This window comes from Triticum aestivum, chromosome 4A (genome assembly GCF_018294505.1).
Source record: "Triticum aestivum cultivar Chinese Spring chromosome 4A, IWGSC CS RefSeq v2.1, whole genome shotgun sequence".
Lineage (NCBI taxonomy): Eukaryota > Viridiplantae > Streptophyta > Magnoliopsida > Poales > Poaceae > Triticum > Triticum aestivum.
In genome coordinates, this window is record NC_057803.1 from 582255357 (window position 1) to 582275366 (window position 20010).

Below are 20010 nucleotides of genomic sequence, written 5' to 3' on the forward strand. Positions count from 1 at the left end.
AAGCGGAAGCTATCATGTCTGAGTACAGACATCTATAAATGAAAAAGGCTGAGAAGCCTGACTATCTATCAGATCCTGCCGAGGGCACAAGATCGTAGCTGAGGTATCAAGCTAAACGTCGAAGTCCACGCGGAACTACTAGTGAGACTGAAGTCTCTCTGCAAAACATAAAATAGGCAAACGTGAGTACAAATGTACCCAGCAAGACTTACATCAGAACTAACTACATATTCATCATTATCAATAAAGGGATGGTGGGGTTTAACTGCAGCAAGCCAGCTTTGACTCGGTGGCTATCCTGAACTACGACTGCAATGTAACTCTTTTGAGGTGGCGCACACGAGTCCACATATTCACCATATCAATACACCACTATGGATCCGCTCCCGTCTCCCTACGAGAACGCCATCCATAGCACTCACGCTTATCTTGCGCATTTTAAAGTATCCACTTTCACTTGTCTATGAACTGATATAAGCAACCCAGAAGTCCTTTTCCGCGGACACGGCTATTCGAATAGATGATGTTAACCCTGCAGGGGTGTACTTCTTCATACATGTTTCCACCACTTAGCGTCTGCACACGACATGTGCTCGGCAGACTTCAAGCGAAAGCCGACGTGGGTGTAGACCACGACCTACCTAAACACTCAAGTCTCTAGTCCAGGTTTATCGCCTATTCGGGTTCCATCCATGAGGAGATCCGGCCGGAGTTTCGCTCACAGCCCCAAACGATGTGAACAGGGTTCCGTGACACCAAACGGGCGCCCGGTTTACCCGGCCACGTGCCTACCGCATCACAGCCCACCCCTACGGTCAGCGCTGTCCACGGCCTCCAGCGTACTACAAACACCAGAAACTACTTGCAACTCCTGGACAGAGGACGAGGGTGAATAAGAAGTCGAGCGGGGTCATATTTTAGGGCCCAATGTATGGTAGTAGCTGAATCATGGATCACAAACGCAGAACTCAGTTCCTGAGGACGGCTGCAATGAGACAACCCACCATGTACTCCTACATGGCCTCTCACCGCTACCTTTACCAAATCGTATTCACACACTTAGCTCACACACGGTAGGACATGTTCACACGCCTCTGATTCATACCCGATGAATCAGACCTGACTCAACTCTAAGCAGTAGCAGGCATGACAAACAAACATGAATGAGTAGGCACAACAGGGCTCAAACAACTCCTACTCATGCTAGTGGGTTTCATCTATTTACTGTGGCAATGACAGGTCATGCAAAGGATAAAGGGGTTCAGCTACCGCAGCAAGTAACAAATATGGCGTTGTTGTCCTAATGCAGTAAAGGAGAGCAGGAGCGAGAGAGTGGGATTTTATCGGAATGAACAAGGGGGTTTTGCTTGCCTGGCACTTCTAAAGATAACATTGAGTCTTCATCAGTGTCAACGATCACATCACCGGTATCACGTCTATCGAGAGGGGACAAATACCGGCAACATAGAAGGGAACACAATCAATGCGATGCACAATATGATGCATGATCATAACATGGCAAAATGAATGTGTTTTGAGCTAATGCAACTAGCAACAGATTAAATGAAGTTGGTTTGAATACAAGATTCAAATTTAAACTCCATATGTGATTATTCAAATGCCATTTAATTGATTTGTGCTAAACAGCAGCTATAAGTTGTTCTAACATGCATGAAAATGGTACAGATGGATTCCTTGAATTTTTCTGATAATTTTTCATATATAAATTATTTAATTTGGAGTTACGGTTAATTTTCTATGATTTATTGAAGTTTATATAATTTTCTGGATTTTCTGATTTATTTTAATTCCAGAAAATCATTTAATGCGTCAGCATGACATCACCTTGACGTCATCAGGTCAACGGGGCAGATTCAGGTCAAACCTGACCAGTGGGGTCCACTGGTCGGTGACCCAGTCAACTAACCAGGTTAGTTAGCCCTAACTAACTTAGTTAGCCGGGCGGGGCCCGCATGTCAGTGACCTATCTAGTTAGCTAGGTTAATTAGCGCTAACTAATTTAACGCTAATCTAGCCAGCGCCTAGGCCCACACGTCAGGGGGGTCAAACCCCGGGTCAAAACCCGCCGGAGTTGACCCGCGGCTTGTCGCCGGCGACGCCAGCAACGGCGGAGGGCGTCGGAAACGCTGCTCCGGCCACGGTTTGATGCGCGGGTGGGTGCTACGAGTAGCTAGCGATGTGGCGCATCCAACGGTGGCGGTGTTTGGTGCTGGGGTGGCCGGAGTTAACGGCGGCGAGCTCTTTTGCGGCCGCCGGAGTTCGGCTATCGACGGGAACTATGCCACAGAGCACGGGAGGAGCAGCAGTTGGGTGATTTGAGCTCCTTCGGATGCGCTGAGCGCGTTGGCGGGCTCATAAGTAAGCGGTGACGGCTGTGGCCGCGACGGCGCCATGGCCGGCGGCGAGGGATTCTCGGGCAAGGTGGTGGGGCTAGCTAGAGAGGGAGGTGGGGCACGGGGAGAGGGGGAATCGGGTCGAGGGCTCACCGCGGAGCTGCAGGGAGGGTTAGTGGGCTCGGGGGCGCGCCGGAGTGGCCGAATCGACGGAGAAGATCCTCGGCGGCCGGCGAGGAGGAAAACGTCGGGGGCGGCGTTCCGGGGCTCTTCTGGTCGCGTGAGACGACGAGGAGGACGAGGGAGGACCGGCGGAGCTCTGGGAGGCGTCGGGGAGACGAGACGGTGGCTGTGGCCGCGCGAGCGCTGGTCGGCGGCGACGGCCTCCATTCGGTCGCGGGAGGGGAAACAGAGGAGCGAGGGGGAGGGAGGTCCAGAGAGCGAGGGAGAAGTGAGAGGGGGTCGGGGCGTCTCCGTGGCGTCGCGAGGAGGTCGGGGAGGCTGCCACGGCGAAGCAGGAGGTGGAGGCCTCCGCGTGCGCGCGTGCGTGCGGTGTCTGTCCTCCTGGCAGGGAGGAAGACGACAGGGGGGGGTGGAGATGGGCTGGGCTGGCCAGGTGGGGGAGCTGGGCCGGCTGGTGGGCTGCACGGGTGAGGCCAGGTAGGCTTTACTCTTATTTTTTTTCTGTTCTGTTTCTTTATTTAATATCTTTTGCCATTGTTTGAATTTAAACAAATTCAAACAATGCCAAAAACTCCTCTGAATATTTTATATTGCTAAATGGACTTTTCCAAAAGCTTATAATATATTTCAAGGGTATTTGAAATTATATTCTAGTTATATGAATATAATTCAAATTCAAATAGCTAATGATTTAAATTCAAAGTCCCAAAAATAAATCCTTTTAAAATGTTCATTATTTTTGGTTTGGATCAAAACCCTTGCCAAAAATGTTAAACATCTAAGAGGAGCATTTTGGAACAATGAATGAGATTTTAGGGTTTTTTGCCCTTCTTTTATTTAAGTTTTTGAGGCTTCCAAAATTCCTCAGTTCAAACTTTCAGAATTTAAACATGATGCACACTTGAGCTAGCCTAGAGCACTACCAGCAGCTAGGGATGTGACACTCCCGCAGGGCGACGGCGGTGGCGAGATGGGCCCGGGCGTGCCCCGGATGGGCTCCGCGGGCCACGGCGAAGTGGGGCGGTGCGGGCGCTGAGGTGGCGGGCGTCGATTGGCTGCGGCGGTGGGGAAGGGTGATGTGTCGCGTCAGGATTGGTGGAGGTGACATGGAAGGCGCGGTGGACACATCCGGCGGCGGGACGGACATGTCCGGCTGTGGGAGGAGGACGAAGTTAGGGTTGGACTGCGCGAAAATTCGGGGAGAGCCACATATTTATAGGTAGAGGGAGCTAGGAGAGTCCAAATTGAGCACGGTTTGCGGCCACGCGATCGTGATTGAACGACCGAGATGATGGAGGAGGTTTAGGTGGGTTTTGGGCCACTTTGGAGAGGTCCGTTAAAATAGTAATGTTTGCAACCACAACACGCACATCCTCACAAATACCGACAGGTATAGCAGTTGATTTATCGGCCATTTGCAAAGATATTTCAGTAGGTGTCAACTTATTCAATTCAAGTCTACGATATAAAGAGAGAGGCATAACACTAACACCGGCTCCAAGATCACATAAAGCAGTTTTAACATAGTTTCTTTTAATGGAGCATGGTATAGTTGGTACTCCTGGATCTCCAAGTTTCTTTGGTATTCCACCCTTAAAAGTGTAACTAGCAAGCATGGTGGAAATTTCAGCTTCCGGTATCTTTCTTTTATTAGTAACAATATCTTTCATGTACTTAGCATAAGGGTTCATTTTAAGCATATTAGTCAAACGCATATGCAAAAAGATAGGTCTAATCATTTCAGCAAAGTGCTCAAAATCCTCCATACTTTTTCTTGGATGGTTTAGGAGGAAAGGGCATGGGTTTCTGAACCCATGGTTCTATTTCTTTATCGTGCTTCCTAGCAACAAAGTCTCTCTTATCATAACGTTGATTCTTAGATTGTGGGCTATCAAGATCAACAACAGGTTCAATCTCTACATCATTGGCATTACTAGGTTGAGCATCAACATGAACATCATCATTAATATTATCACTAGGTTAATGTTCATTACCAGATTGTGTTTTAGCATCAAAAATAGAAATATCATTGGGATTCTCAGGTGTGTCAACAGCAGGTTCACTAGAAGCATGCAAAGTTCTATCATTTTTACTTTTCCTCTTCTTAGAAGAACTAGGTACATCAACATTAGTTCTCTGAGAATCTTGCTCAATTCTCTTAGGGTAGCCCACATGATACAAAGGTTCCTGAGTCATTTTACCCCCTCTAGTCATAACTCTAACAGCATTATCATTCTTCTTATTATTTAATTCATTGAGTAAATCATTCTGAGCTTTAAGTACTTGTTCTACTTGAGTGGTGACCACAGAAGCATGTTTACTAATCAGTTTAAGTTCACATTTAACTCTAGACATATAATCACTCAAGCGTTCAATCATATAAGCATTATGTTTCAATTGTCTACCAACACAAGCATTGAAGTTTTCTTGTTTAACAATAAAATTATCAAACTCATCTAAGCATTGGCTAGTAGACTTATTATGAGGAATATCACCTTCATCAAATCTATAGAGAGAATTGACCTTTACTACCTGTCTCGGGTTATCAAGACCATGTATTTCTTCAATAGGTGGTAAATTCTTAACATCTTTAGCTTTAATACCTTTTTCTTTCATAGTCTTCTTTGCCTATTGCATATCTTCAGGACTGAGAAATAGAATACCCCTTTTCTTCGGAGTTGGATTAGGAGTTGGTTCAGGAAGTGTCCAATTATTTTCATTAGTCAACATGTTATTCAATAGCAATTCAGCTTGATCGACAGTTCTTTCCCTGAAAATGCAACCAGCACAACTATCCAGGTAGTCTCTGGAAGCATCGGTTAGTCCATTATAAAAGATATCAAGTATTTCATTTTCTTGAGAGGATGATCAGGCAAAGCATTAAGTAATTGGAGAAGCCTCCCCCAAGCTTGTGGGAGACTCTCTTCTTCTATTTGCACAAAATTTTATATTTCCCTCAAAGCAGCTTGTTTCTCATGAGCGAGGAAATATTTAGCAGAGAAGTAATAAATCATATCCTGGGGACTACGCACACAACCAGGATCAAGAGAATTAAACCATGTTTTAGCATCACCCTTTAATGAGAATGGAAACAACTTAAGGATAAAGTAATAGCGAGTTTTCTCATCATTAGTGAATAGGGTGGCTATATCATTTAATTTAGTAAGATGTGCCACCAAAGTTTCAGATTCATAGCCATAGAAAGGATCAGATTCAACCAAAGTAATTAACTCAGGATCAATAGAGAAATCATAATCCTTATCAGTAATAAAGATAGGTGAAGTAGCAAAAGCAGGGTCATATTTCATTCTAGCATTCAAAGACTTTTCTTTAAGCTTGGCTTAACTTCTTAAGATCAGATCTATCATTGCAAGCTAAGAAGTCTCTAGCAGTTTCTTCATCCATAACATAACCCTCAGGAACAATAGGAAAATCATATCTAGGGGGAGAATCTTCATCATCACTTTCATCAATATTACCAGTTTCAATAATTTCATTCTCTCTAACCCTAGCAAGTTGTTCATTAAGAAATTCACCTAATGGCATAGTATTATCAAGCATAGAAGTAGTTTCATCATAAGTATCATGCAAAGTAGAAGTGCCATCATCAATAACATGCGACCTATCAGAATCAATAGCATGTGTAGGCACTGGAGGAGCTACAAACAGATTCTTGGGCGGGCTAATGTGAACCTGTGCTACAACTGGGCTGCTGCAACTGACCTAGTTATAAATATGTATTTTTGCAGAAAAGTAGGGTGGGCCAAGGCCTGGTTTGGCCCTCACGTAGCTCCGCCAGTGTGTGTAGGTGTCGCAAGTTTACTCAAAACAGAAGGTGAATCAAGTGCAGAGCTAGATGGCACTTCCTTACCTCCCCTCGTAGTTGTGGGAAAAATCTTGGTTCTTTGATCTTTCAAGTTCTTCATAGTGATCAGCAGATATAAATCCCAAGTGACTCAAAGAATAGAGTTATGCTCCCCGGCAACGGCGCCAGAAAATAGTCTTGATAACCCACAAGTATAGGGGATCGCAATAGTTTTCGAGGGTAGAGTATTCAACCCAAATTTATTGATTCGACAGAAGGGGAGCCAAAGAATATTCTCAAGTATTAGCAGCTGAGTTGTCAATTCAACCACACCTGGCAACTTAATATATGCAGTAAAGTATTTAGTAGCAAAGTAATATGATAGTAGTGGTAACGGTAGCAAAAGTAATATTTTTGGTTTTATAGTGATTATAACAGTAGCAACGGAAAAGTAAATAAGCGAAGAACAATATATGAAAAGCTCGTAGGCAATGGATCAGTGATGGATAATTATGTAGGATGTGATCAATCATGCAACAGTTATAACATAGGGTGACACAGAACTACCTCAAGTTCATCAATGTAATGTAGGCATGTATTCCGAATATAGTCATACGTGCTTATGGAAAAGAACTTACATGACTTCTTTTGTCCTGCCCTCCCGTGGCAGCGGGGTCCTATTGGAAATTAAGTGATATTAAGGCCTCCTTTTAATAGAGTATCAGACCAAAGCATTAACACATAGTGAACACATGAACTCCTCAAACTACGGTCATCACCGGTAAGTATCCCGATTATTGTCACTTCGGGATTAACGGCTCATAACACATAATAGGTGACTATAGACTTGCAAGATAGGATCGGGAACTCACATATATTCATGAAAACATAATAGATTCAGATCTGAAATCATGGCACTCAGGCCCTAGTGACAAGCATTAAGCATAGCAAAGTCATAGCAACATCAATCTCAGAACATAATGGATACTAGGGATCAAACCCTAACAAAACTAACTCGATTACATGATAAATCTCATCCAACCCATCACCGTCCAGCAAGCCTATGATGGAATTACTCATGCACGGCAGTGAGCATCATGAAATTGGTGATGGAGGAAGGTTGATGATGACGATGGCGAAGGATTCCCCTCTCCGGAGCCCCTAACGGACTCCAGATCAGCCCTCCCGAGAGAGATTAGGGCTTGGCGGCGGCTCCGTATCATAAATGTGATGAATCCTTCTCTCCTATTTTTTTCTCCCTGAACACGAATATATGGAGTTGAGATGGACGTCAGTGGAGCATCAGGGGTCCCACAAGGCAGGGGGGCGCGCTCAGGGGGTAGGCGGGCCCCCCACCCTCGTGGATAGGGTGTGGGTCCCCTGACATGGATTCTTCTGCCAGTATTTTTTATATATTCCAAAAATATTCTCCGTTGATTTTCAGGTCATTCCGAGAACTTTTATTTCTGCACAAAAATAACACCATGGCAATTCTGCTGAAAACAGCGTCAGTCCGAGTTAGTTCCATTCAAATCATGCAAGTTAGAGTCCAAAACAAGGGCAAAAGTGTTTGGAAAAGTAGATATGACGGAGATGTATCACATCTTCAAGCAGTTCTCTCGCGAGGTGAATGCAGCCCTCCTCAAGCTCGAGGCCACGCGCCCGCTCAGATGGTCCAAATCCGCCATCACCTTCAACTCGGCGGACCAGATCAAATGCGCGGTTGCATCCTCCCAATGCTCTGTTCACCCGTCATCAGCAATGTCCAAGTCACCAAGACCCTCATCGACGGCGGCGCTGGGCTCAGTGTCCTGTCCGTCGAGACATTCGGCAGCCTTCAAGTGCCATACGATCAACTTCAGCCCACCAAGCCTTCCTCAGGAGTGACTGACGGCTCCACCACCCCATAGGGCAAGTTCGTCTCCCTGTCACCTTCGGTCAGCGCGACAACTATTGGAAATATGCCCTAGAGGCAATAATAAAATGGTTATTATTATATTTCCTTATTCATGATAATTGTCTATTGTTCATGCTATAATTGTATTAACCGGAAACCGTAATACATGTGTGAATACATAGATCATAATATGTCCCTAGTAAGCCTCTAGTTGACTAGCTCGTTGATCAATAGATGGTCATGGTTTCCTGACCATGGACATTGGATGTCATTGATAACGGCATCACATTATTAGGAGAATGATGTGATGGACAAGACCCAATCTTAAATGTAGCACAAGATCGTGTAGTTCGTTTGCTAAAGCTTTTCTAATGTCAAGTATCATTTCCTTAGACCATGAGATTGTGCAACTCCCGAATACCGTAGGAATGCTTTGGGTGTACCAAATGTCACAACGAGACTGGGTGACTATAAAGGTGCACTACAGGTATCTCCAAAAGTGTCTGTTGGGTTGGCACGAATCGAGACTGGGATTTTGTCACTCCGTATGACGGAGAGGTATCTCTGGGCCCACTCGGTAATGCATCATCATAATGAGCTCAATGTGACTAAGGAGTTAGCCACGGGATCATGCGTTGCGGAACGAGTAAAGAGACTTGCCAGTAACAAGATTGAACAAGGTATGGGGATACCGACGATCGAATCTCGGGAACATACCGATAGACAAATGGAATTGTATACGAGATTGATTGAATCCCCGACATCGTGGTTCGTCCGATAAGATCATCGTAGAACATGTGGGAGACAATATGGGTATCCAGATCCCGCTATTGGTTATTGGCCGAAGATATGTCTCGGTCATGTCTGCATGGTTCCCGAACCCGTAGGGTCTACACACTTAAGGTTCGGTAATGCTAGAGTTGTTATGGGAAATAGTATGTGGTTACCGAAGGTTGTTCGGAGTCCCGGATGAGATCCCGGACGTAACGAGGAGTTCTGGAATGGTCCAGAGGTGAAGATCGATTTATTGGACGAAGGGTATTGGAGTCCGGAATTGTTCTAGGGGTACCGGGTGACGACCAGCGTGTTCGAAAGGGGTTTCGGAGGCCCCGGCAAGCGTTTGGGGGCCTTATGGGCCAAGGTGAGGGGCACATCAGCCCACTAAGGGGCTGAGCGCCCCTCCCACCCCATCTCACGTAACCTGGAGAGGTGGGGGTGCCTCCCCTAGGGCAGCCACCCCTCCCGGCTTGGGGGCAAGCTTCCTAGGGGTGGGGGCGCCCAAACCCATCTAGGGTTTCCCCTGTGGCCGCGGCCCCTCCGCTAGGGAACCATAGGGCGCCTCCTCCACCCCCCTTCCCCCTATATATAGTGAGGGAGAGAGAGGGCAGCCGCACCCTTCCCCTGGCGCAGCCCCTCCCCCTCTCCTACACCTCCTCCTCCTCCGTAGCGCTTGGCGAAGCCCTGCCGGAGAACCACGAGCTCCATCACCACCACGCCGTCGTGATGTCGGAGTTCTCCCTCAACTTCTCCTCTCCCCTTGCTGGATCAAGAAGGAGGAGACGTCCCCGGGTTGTACGTGTGTTGAACGCGGAGGCGCCGTTGTTCGGCGCTTAGATCGGAATCGACTGCGATCTGAATCGCTGCGTGTATGACTCCACCAACTGCGTTCTTGTAACGCTTCCTGTCGGTGTCAAAATCGGCGGATCTCGGGTAGGGGGTCCCGAACTGTGCGTCTAAGGCGGATGGTAACAAGAGGCAGGGGACATGATGTTTACCCAGGTTCGGGCCCTCTTGATGGAGGTAATACCCTACGTCCTGCTTGATTGTTCTTGATGATATGAGTATTACAAGAGTTGATCTACCACAAGATCGTAGAGGCTAAACCCTAGAAGCTAGCCTATGGTATGATTGTTTTTGTCCTACGGACTAAACCCTCCGGTTTATATAGACACCGGAGGGGGCTAGGGTTACACAGAGTCGGTTACAAGGGAGGAGATCTACATATCCGTATTGCCAAGCTTGCCTTCCACGCCAAGGAAAGTCCCATCTGGACACGGGACGAAGTCTTCAATCTTGTATCTTCATAGTCCAACAGTCCGGCCAAAGGATATAGTCCGGCTGTCAGGAGACCCCTAATCCAGGACTCCCTCAGTAGCCCCTGAACCAGGCTTCAATGACGATGAGTCCGGCGTGCAGATTTGTCTTCGGCATTGCAAGGCGGGTTCTTCCTCCGAATACTCCATAGAAGATTTTGAACACAAGGATAGTGTCCGGCTCTGCAAAACCAGTTCCACATACTACCGTAGAGAGAATAATATTTCCACAATTCTAATCTGCTGACACGTTTTGACAGCATGACATCATGTCACGGCCCGGTCTTTATTTGAACCGTTTTTCTCAACCAGCACTGCACATATCGCGAGGCAGTTTTCCTGACACGTCTTGTCAAAGCAGAGATCGTGTCCCCCTTATTACGGGATTCTCATCAATACGGACGTGGGTAACCCAATCGTGCCTGTTGGTATGACTCCTCGATTTTAGGCAAGTCCCAAACGGCCACGAGGAGGACACTTGATATTCACCCTCTTTATAAAGAGGCCAAGGCCTGTCCTTTTTTCCCTCTCGTGCACAATTGAATCCTTCCCCCGCCTCGAGTTCCAACACCCAAGGCTCAGGTCAGGCGCTTCGGACCTTCAACCATGTCCGGATCCAACCTCCAAGGTCGGTGGATGCCTTCCTCTATCACAGAGGAGGACATCAAGAACCTGAGAGCAGCGAGGTATCTGACCGCCGAAATCTCGCACAGGCTGCCCGCCCGAGGGCAGGTCATCCCCACTCCCGAACCCAACGAGAGTGTTGTGTTCATCTCTCACTTCCTCTGAGGGCTAGGCCTCGCTCTGGATCCCTTTGTTAGGGGGCTCATGTTCTATTATGGGCTGGATTTCCATGATTTTTCCCCGGATTCCCTTCTTCACATCTCGTCGTTTATCTCGTGTGTGACGCCTTCCTCCGCATTACCCCACACTTCGGCCTGTGGCTCAAGACCTTCAATGTGAAGCCGAAGATGATCGAGGGGCGGCACGCAGAATGCGGAGGTGTCGTAATAAGCAAAAGCGCTGAGGCTCCACGGCCAGAGGGTTCCTTCCCGGAGGTGTCCAGTTTGTGGCAGCGGGAGTGGTTCTATATCATAGCTCCCCGGAGTTCCAAGTGGGTAGTTGCCCCTGCCTTTCTCTCAGGCCCCCCATCACAACTGACATTATGGATCAACAAGGGGCTGAACTGGGGGCCAGTAAATGATGTGCCGATATTGCAGAGTCGCATCCGAGATCTCCTTGAGAGAGATGTCAGCCTGGTCATGGTAATGCAAGTCATGCTAGTTCGTCGAGTCCAGCCTTGCAAACATCAACCCCTTCATATGTGGGAATTCAACCCGGAAGGACCACGGACTATTCAACACTTCCTCGGCATGACGCTTGAAGGGATGTACAAATTGTTCTTCGGACCCCAAATAGAGTGTCCGGACACCACCGAGGATGCGGGTCTGAGCTGTAATCACCCTGATAACCAAGTAAGTAATCCCATGGCCAAATACGATGTCTTTTTATTTATCATAACATCATTATGAAAAGTCGCTCTTAGACCAGGACTGGATAACAAAGGCAAAGATGATCAAGTTTTCGGCCCCCCTTCCCGAAGGCTCGGCCGATCCAGTACTGGCTAGAATACTCGAGCCGGCGCCTTATCAGGCGCCCTCAGGGGAAGATGAAGGGGGGATAAAGAGGTTGAAAGCAGGCCTCACTCATCATCCATCCGAACCGGGGGAATTAGCGCCTCCGCGAAGGAGGATAACCAGGGAGAAGAATCTAAAATTCCCTCTCCCCAAGGAAGGAAGAGGACCACCTCTGAAAACCCGGAAACAAAGGTTTCCAAACGGGGGAAGAAATCTTCGCTAGAGGGTCCAGTCTTGGAGGGTACTCTTGCCGCACAGTGCCCACAAGGGGATCAGCCCTCGACCGAGCTGTAAGTAAACAAAAGGTACATAATAGTGAAAATATCCTACCTTACTTCTGAAGAGAATAACCGAAGCTTATATCTTGTAGTTCGGATCGTAGCCCTTCTCGACAGAGTTCGTCTTCAGGGGATCTTCTTCCGGAGATGATGGAGAGTGAAACACCTCCCCCTGCCACCCCGCCTCATGAGGCGGGCGACCCTGAAGTGTCATCGCGGAGGGTTTCTCCTGATCCGCCAAGGCCAGAGGGTAATCCTCTGGCCACCCGGAGTCCTCAGTATTCGGCTCCTAGAGAGAGCAACAGAAAGAGTCCGGAACCGTACAGTGTGCGGTCGGACGCACTGAAGGATCTTCTGGAGCAAGCGGCCATCTCAGAAGCGCATCGTATGCTAATGGGTATGGTAATTGAAAGGATTCGCCGAAAGCGGGTTGCATGAAGCTTTTATGAGTTTGCTGAAAGGCTTTGAGGTACGTGAAATAGTGTATGTTTTTGACAGTACCGCACACGTTAGGTGTGCCCTATGCAGATAGTAGCCCCTGAGACTGTGGTTGCCATCGAAAACGGCGGCAAACAGAGGATCATAGTCCCAGTTAATAACCAGACCGCCTTTATGTGCAGGTGATTGAAGGTCCGGTGGCTAGCCGGACTGATGAGTTTGCCGAGCTAAAGCGGCAACTTGATGCGGCAGATGCCGACATTGTGCTTGTCAACAAGCGGCTTGACGAGGCACGGGGTAAGTGATTTCTCCGGTGATCAACACATACTAATAGGAGCATGATGTCGGTATCTTTAATATGTTGTGACTGCAGATGGAGCTGCCACCGTGGAGATCCTTCGGGCGGAGCTTGCCCGAGCCAAGGAACAAGCAAGAAATAGCGATGCGGCCGCTCTAAAGGCGGTCGAAGAGCTGAGGGCTGAACATACCACGCATTGCCACAGCAAGGAAAGAATAACCAAGATGGCCGTTGAGTTGAAAGGTGTCGCTGATCGTTACCGGCTTCTTGAAAAAGAAAGCCAAGCGAAGGCGACGGACCTGGAGAAGGCCATGGTAGCAGCCAAGGAAGCCCGCTCCAAAATCAGAGCGACGAAGGAGGAGCTGCGTCAAGCTGCAGATATCACGGCTGGGAAGCCCTTTTTGTTGCGGACTAAGTTCGGAGATCCGAAGTATGCTCCTCTTGATCAACTATGGAGTTCTACAGACGCATACATGGATTTGGCAGCAAGTGCTGCTGATGCGGCCGAGTACTTCAAGGATCAAAAAGATCGTGAAGTGGAAAAGTTGTTCTGGTCACAGTTTCATGCTCCAGTGCGTCCGCTGTTGTTGAATGAGCGAATGGCCGAGTGGGCTGAGCTCCATAGGTTGTCCGGACTTGCCATGAGGTCTGTTGTGGATCATTTGTGGCCGGGAGGGCCAAGGCCGAATAGTTACTTTAGTTTAGTGCAACAATTCCTTGGTGTTGTGCCGCACATCGACGCTATGAAGAGGTCGGCGTGCATAGAGGGTGCGCGGATGGCACTTGCCCCTGTCAAGACATACTGGGCAGAGATGGAGGCCACCACTAGTGCAACACAGGGTTCGGCCGTGGGCCGAGTGGCTGCCGAGCACTACTTTGAAGAAGTCCTTGAAGGCACTCGTTCGATAGAGGCTCGGTGCTCGAAGAATATTATGTTCTAGTGACATGTATTCCCATTGTAAAAACAATGTTTTATTGAATTATAAAGGTTGTGTTTATACTTTTGCCCGAAAGTATTATGATGCCTCCTATGCGGCCGTTTATGTATATATGTATATAACCTGAAAGATTGCAGTCATCGGCTTTAGCCCCCACGCATATAATGCGGGGGTGTTCGCAAAAAATGTGTATTCACACTTGATCCAACGTCTTGGTCCATAAAGGAGGTGGTAGCGCAGTGAACGAGGCAATCGGACTGTATTGCTTTAACACTTTCACTTAGCCATAGGAGTTTGATGGCGGGACTACTAGATAGCCCCTAGTACCTCCGCGCTCGTCCAATACGGGGCGCGAACGTACATGACCGGGGAACGGCCCTTCATTAATGCGGAGGAATCCCGAAGATTTCGCTAAGTCATCGAGTGGTTGACCAGTCTCGCGCTTTATCATGACAGTCATTTTTCGGCTTTCTCTACTGAGGTGCTCATCCGGATGAACCACGGCACAATCGCAGTAGTTCTCCTAGTGCTACCTTAGCCGATATAGCGGAACGTAAGGTACCAAAACATTGGAGCCGGGCAAACCCAACATTTGACCAAAGACATGATTCAGAGCTGATGCATATAAGGCCAAACTCACGACGCCGAACACTCCCTAAGGTATTCGTTCTTTATAACATATGTCGGGCTGAACAATGCCCTTAATAATAAACCCCGAGTGTCCAGGTATGTGCAATATCCTGACGTGGCCACATGCCAAGAATATCAGTATCCTTCTTGGTTGTATTGAGTATCCGGAGGATGTGAACAACAAGAGACAGTAAAAAAGGTTTACGCAGGGTCTTAATCTGAAAAGAAACCTTTGAGCGGGTCCCTGCTGCACGTCTGCGCATGTGTCTCCGTTGTGCCGTATCCTGGACGGGTGTAGCACGATTGTCATCTGTAAAAGAGAAGAACTTAGGTGAAAGTTGCCGTGTCAGAAAACTGGTTATTATCAATAAACCATTAAAATTCAAGATAAGTCAAGTTGAGCCAAACTAGCCATGATTACACGCGGGAAGCCCCTGGTACCGTCTATGAGGGTTTGACCATCAATCCAATCTCATATATATGTAGTGATGCACCGGACTCGTCTAACCGTGTCCGTGGTCTTGACGACCTGTCATTTTTTCTGGTTGGTGAGGTCGTCTACTGCTCGGCTGTTAAAGCCGCCGCACATTCTTCTGCGTGTAGAGAACTCTCAATATTTCCACTAAATGTGATGGTGCCACGTGGACCGGGCATCTTAAGCTTGAGAGAAGCGTAATGCGGTATTGCATTAAAACGAGCGAAAGCCGCTCTTCCGAGTAGTGCTTGATAGCCACTTCGGAATGGAGTGATGTAGAAAGTTAACTTTTTGCTTCGGAAGTTGTCGGGAGAACCGAATAAAACCTCTAGTAATAGAGAGCCCGTACAGCGGGCCTCTGGGCCTGGTATTACTCCCTCGAAGGTAGTATTACTGTGGCTTATTTTTGTCGGGTCTATCCCCATTTTGTGGACTGTGTCCTGATATATCAGATTTAGACCACTACCGCCGTCCATAAGGACTCGCGTGAGATGGTATCCGTTTATTATTGGGTCTAACACCAAGGCAGCCAATCCTTCAGGCCGGATGCTTGCCGCGTGATCCCCACAATCAAAAGTGATCGGGTAGGCCAACCAGGGGTTGAACCTAGGGGTGACGGGCTCTATGGTGCGTATGTCTCAGAGTGCATGTTTGCTTCTCCTCTTCGTCACATGGATCATGTTTACTGTTTTAACCTCTGGTGGGAATTTTTTCTGTCCTCCAGTGCTTTGCTGGCGAGGTTCGTCCTCGTCTTCGCTTGGTGTCTCCCTCCTCTTGTGTTCGGCGTTTAGCTTATCGGTCTGCTTGAAGACCCAGCATTCTCTGTGGGTGTGATTTGTAGGTTTATCAGGGGTGCCATGAATCTGACATAGTTTGTCAAGAATCCTATTTAGGCCAGACGGTCCATCTCCGCTGCCTTTGAAAGGCTTTTTCCGCTAACCTGGTCGAGAGCCCCTGAATCCGGCGTTTACAGCCGTATTATCTGGGCTATCTTCTTTATTTCGACGCTTGTTTTTATTGCGTCGTGGTTTTCCATTGCCATCCCTGACTTCGGATGTGCTTGGGTCGCTGGTGCTACTGCGGGCTAACCAGCTATCTTCGCCCGCGCAAAAGCGGGTCATGAGGCTTGTCAGGGCTGCCATTGTTCTCGGTTTTTCTTGGTCGAGGTGTCTGGCGAGCCATTCGTCTCGGACGCTGTGCTTGAAAGCTGCTAAGGCCTCGGCATCCGGGCAATCGACGATTTGGTTCTTCTTAGTGAGAAACATGTTCCACAGCTTTCGGGCTGACTCTCCGGGCTGCTGAATTATATGACTTAAATCGCCTGCATCCGGAGGTCGGACATAGGTCCCTTGAAAATTAGCCCGGAAAGCATCCTCGAGCTCCTCCCAACTTCCAATTGAGTTTCCGGGGAGGCTTTTCAGCCAGTGCCGAGCTGGTCCTTTAAGCTTGAGGGTCAAGTACTTGATGGCATGGAGATTGTCTCCGCGAGCCATATGGATATGGAGGATAAAGTCCTCAATCCAGACCCCAGGGTCTGTGGTCCCGTCGTACACCTCTATGTTCACTGGTTTGAATCTTTCTGGGAATTCATGGTCCAGCACCTCATCGGTGAAACATAGGGGGTGTGCAGCACCCCTGTATTTGGATGTACCATGGCGTTCGGAGGTTGTAGCATTCGGTTTTGATTTTGTGCCAGAGCATGCTTCCTGGATCCATAGATGAATCTGGTCATACTAGATTTTTGGCGCAAGTCCTCACGTAGATCGTGTGTTGACTTATGTGCGACCTTGTTAGCCGCTCTATCGCGGTTGCAAGGTGCTTGATCCGGCCGGTTGGCCGTATTATTTTTCGGCTGTGTGGGCTCTAAGGCCTCATCGTCGAATTCAGGTAATAGCTTGCGCTTTGGATAGCTCTTTGTGTGGTAACTTCCACCATAATTTTCTTCGTTGTCGAGCACTTTGTTCCACCTGCTGTTGAGCGTATTTTGTGCGGCCTTAAGCCTTTGCTTCTGCTTCTTCAGACTCCTCGATGTGGCAATAAGCCTTCTGCAGAGGTTCTCTTGCTCCAAGTGCGTTTCCGGGATGATGTGTGCATCTTCGTCCGGACTATTTTCCTCCCCAGAGGGGGTTTGATGAGGTTTATCCTCGGCGTGGCCATGTTCGCCGTTTGTAGCTTCATCGTGCTCTGCCGCCGGGGCAATGTGATCCTCGTTTCCTTTGGGGTCGACTGGAGTGTTATTTTCTCTTCCGCTGTTATCGCTGTTTTTGTCGAGGCGGGATTTGGAGCGGCGCCTACGCCGACACTTTGTTTGTTTCTTGGAGGGGTCATCCTCCGCTGTCTCCTCCCGTTCCTCGTCATCGTTTTCTTTGGGTGTATCCACCATGTATATGTCATGTGATGAAGTGGCTATACAGTGCCCTGTGGGCACTAGTTCCTGTTCCTCTCCTGCATCGTCGTCCATGCTGTCGATGTCTGCGGAGTCGAAATCGAGCATGTCAGTTAAATCGTCGACAGTGGCTACTAAGTGGGTGGTGGTTGGGCAGCGAATTTCTTCGTCGTCCGCATCCCATTCTAGCCGGACATAGTTCGGCCAAGGTTCTCCCGTCAAGAAGAGAGACCTTAATGAATTTAGCACATCTTCGAAAGGTGAGTGCTGAAAGATATCCGCGGAGGTGAACTCCATGATCGGCGCCCAATCGGATTCGATAGGCATGGATGTAGGCGGTTCGGAGTCCGTGGTCGGAGACGAATCCAGTGGTTCGGCAACACGGCTCTCGTAAGGGGTGAAATCAGTATCCGGCTCCATCGCCACTGAGAGTGCGGCCTCCATGGCGGGGTCTATCCCTCCGTCCTCGGATGGCGCAATTTGCTTCGGATTGAAGGCCGGAGTAGTTGTAGGTGTGATCTCCCGAACACTGTCCGACGGCAGAGCTAAATCATGCTCGTCATGATCGTGCGGCGCACCTGGCATGGGCTCGAATCTCCATGGATGTTGGCAGTGTAGTTTAAGTTTCCGAACCTGACCTGATGGCCAGGGGCGTAGCTCTCGATCTGCTCCACATGGCCAAGCAAATTTTCCCGCAGTGCGAAGCCGCCGAATACGAAGATCTGTCTGAGGAGGAAAACCTCACCCTGGACCGCATCATTACCGATGATCGAAGGGGCCATCGAGCCTTATGGTGATAGCATAGTGGAACTCTCAATGAAAGCACCAATGTCGGTGTCAAAACCGGCGGATCTCAGGTAGGGGGTCCCGAACTGTGCGTCTAAGCCGGATGGTAACAGGAGGCAGGGGACACAATGTTTACCCAGGTTCGGGCCCTCTTGATGGAGGTAATACCCTACGTCCTGCTTGATTGTTCTTGATGATATGAGTATTACAAGAGTTGATCTACCACGAGATCGTAGAGGCTAAACCCTAGAATCTAGCCTATGGTATGATTGTTGTTGTCCTACAGACTAAACCCTCTGGTTTATATAGACATCGGAGGGGGCTAGGGTTACACAGAGTCGGTTACAAGGGAGGAGATCTACATATCCGTATTGCCAAGCTTGACTTCCATGCCAAGGAAAGTCCCATCCGGACACAGGATGAAGTCTTCAATCTTGTATCTTCATAGTCCAACAGTCCGGCCAAATGATATAGTCCGGCTGTCCGGAGACCCCCTAATCCAGGACTCCCTCACTTCCGCTTAGCGATCTTCAAGGGTATGAAGATGCACTCCCTCTCTCTCGTTGCTAGTATCTCCTAGATTGATCTTGGTGACACGTACGAAAATTTTGAATTATTGCTACGTTCCCCAAAGTGGCATCAGAGCTAGGTCTATGCGCAGATTATATGCACGAGTAGAACACAAAGCAGTTATGGGCGATGATTTGTTCAATTTCCTTACCGTTACTAGTCTTATCTTGATCCGGCGGCATTGTGGGATGAAGCGGCCTGGACCGACCTTACACGTACGCTTACCTGAGACTGGTTCCACCGACTGACATGTACTTGATGCATAAGGTGGCTGGCGGGTGTCTGTCTCTCCCACTTTAGTCGGATCAGATTCGATGAAAAGGGTCCTTATGAAGGGTAAATAGCAATTGGCATATCACCGTTGTGGTTTTGCGTAGGTAAGAAACATTCTTGCTAGAAACCCATAGCAGCCACGTAAAACATGCAACAACAATTAGAGGACGTCTAACTTGTTTTTGCAGGGTATGCTATGTGATGTGATATGGCCAAAAGGATGTGATGAATGATATATGTGATGTATGAGATTGATCATGTTCTTGTAATAGGAATCACGACTTGCATGTCGATGAGTATGACAACCGGCAGGAGCCATAGGAGTTGTCTTTATTTATGACTTGCGTGTCAATGGAAACGCCATGTAATTACTTTACTTTGTTGCTAACCGTTAGCCATAGTAGTAGAAGTAATAGTTGGCGACGCAACTTCATGAAGACACGATGATGGAGATCATGGTGTCATGCCGGTGACGATGGTGTTCATGCCATGCCTCGAAGATGGAGATCAAAGGCGCAAGATGATATTGGCCATATCATGTCACTTTATGATCTGCATGTGATGTTTGTCATGTTTAGATCTTATTTGCTTAGAATGACGGTAGCATAAATAAGATGATCCCTCACTAAAACTTCAAGAAAGTGTGCCCCCCAATTGTGCACCGTTGCGAAGGTTCGTTGTTTCGAAGCACCACGTGATGATCGGGTGTGATAGATTCTAACGTTTGAATGCAACGGGTGTAAGCCAGATTTACACATGCAAAACACTTAGGTTGACTTGACGAGCCTAGCATGTACAGACATGGCCTCAGAACACGAGAGACCGAAAGGTCGAACATGAGTCGTATAGTAGATACGATCAACATGGAGATGTTCACCGTTGATGACTAGTCCGTCTCACGTGATGATCGGACACGGCCTAGTTGATTCGGATCATGTATCACTTAGATGACTAGAGGGATGTCTATCT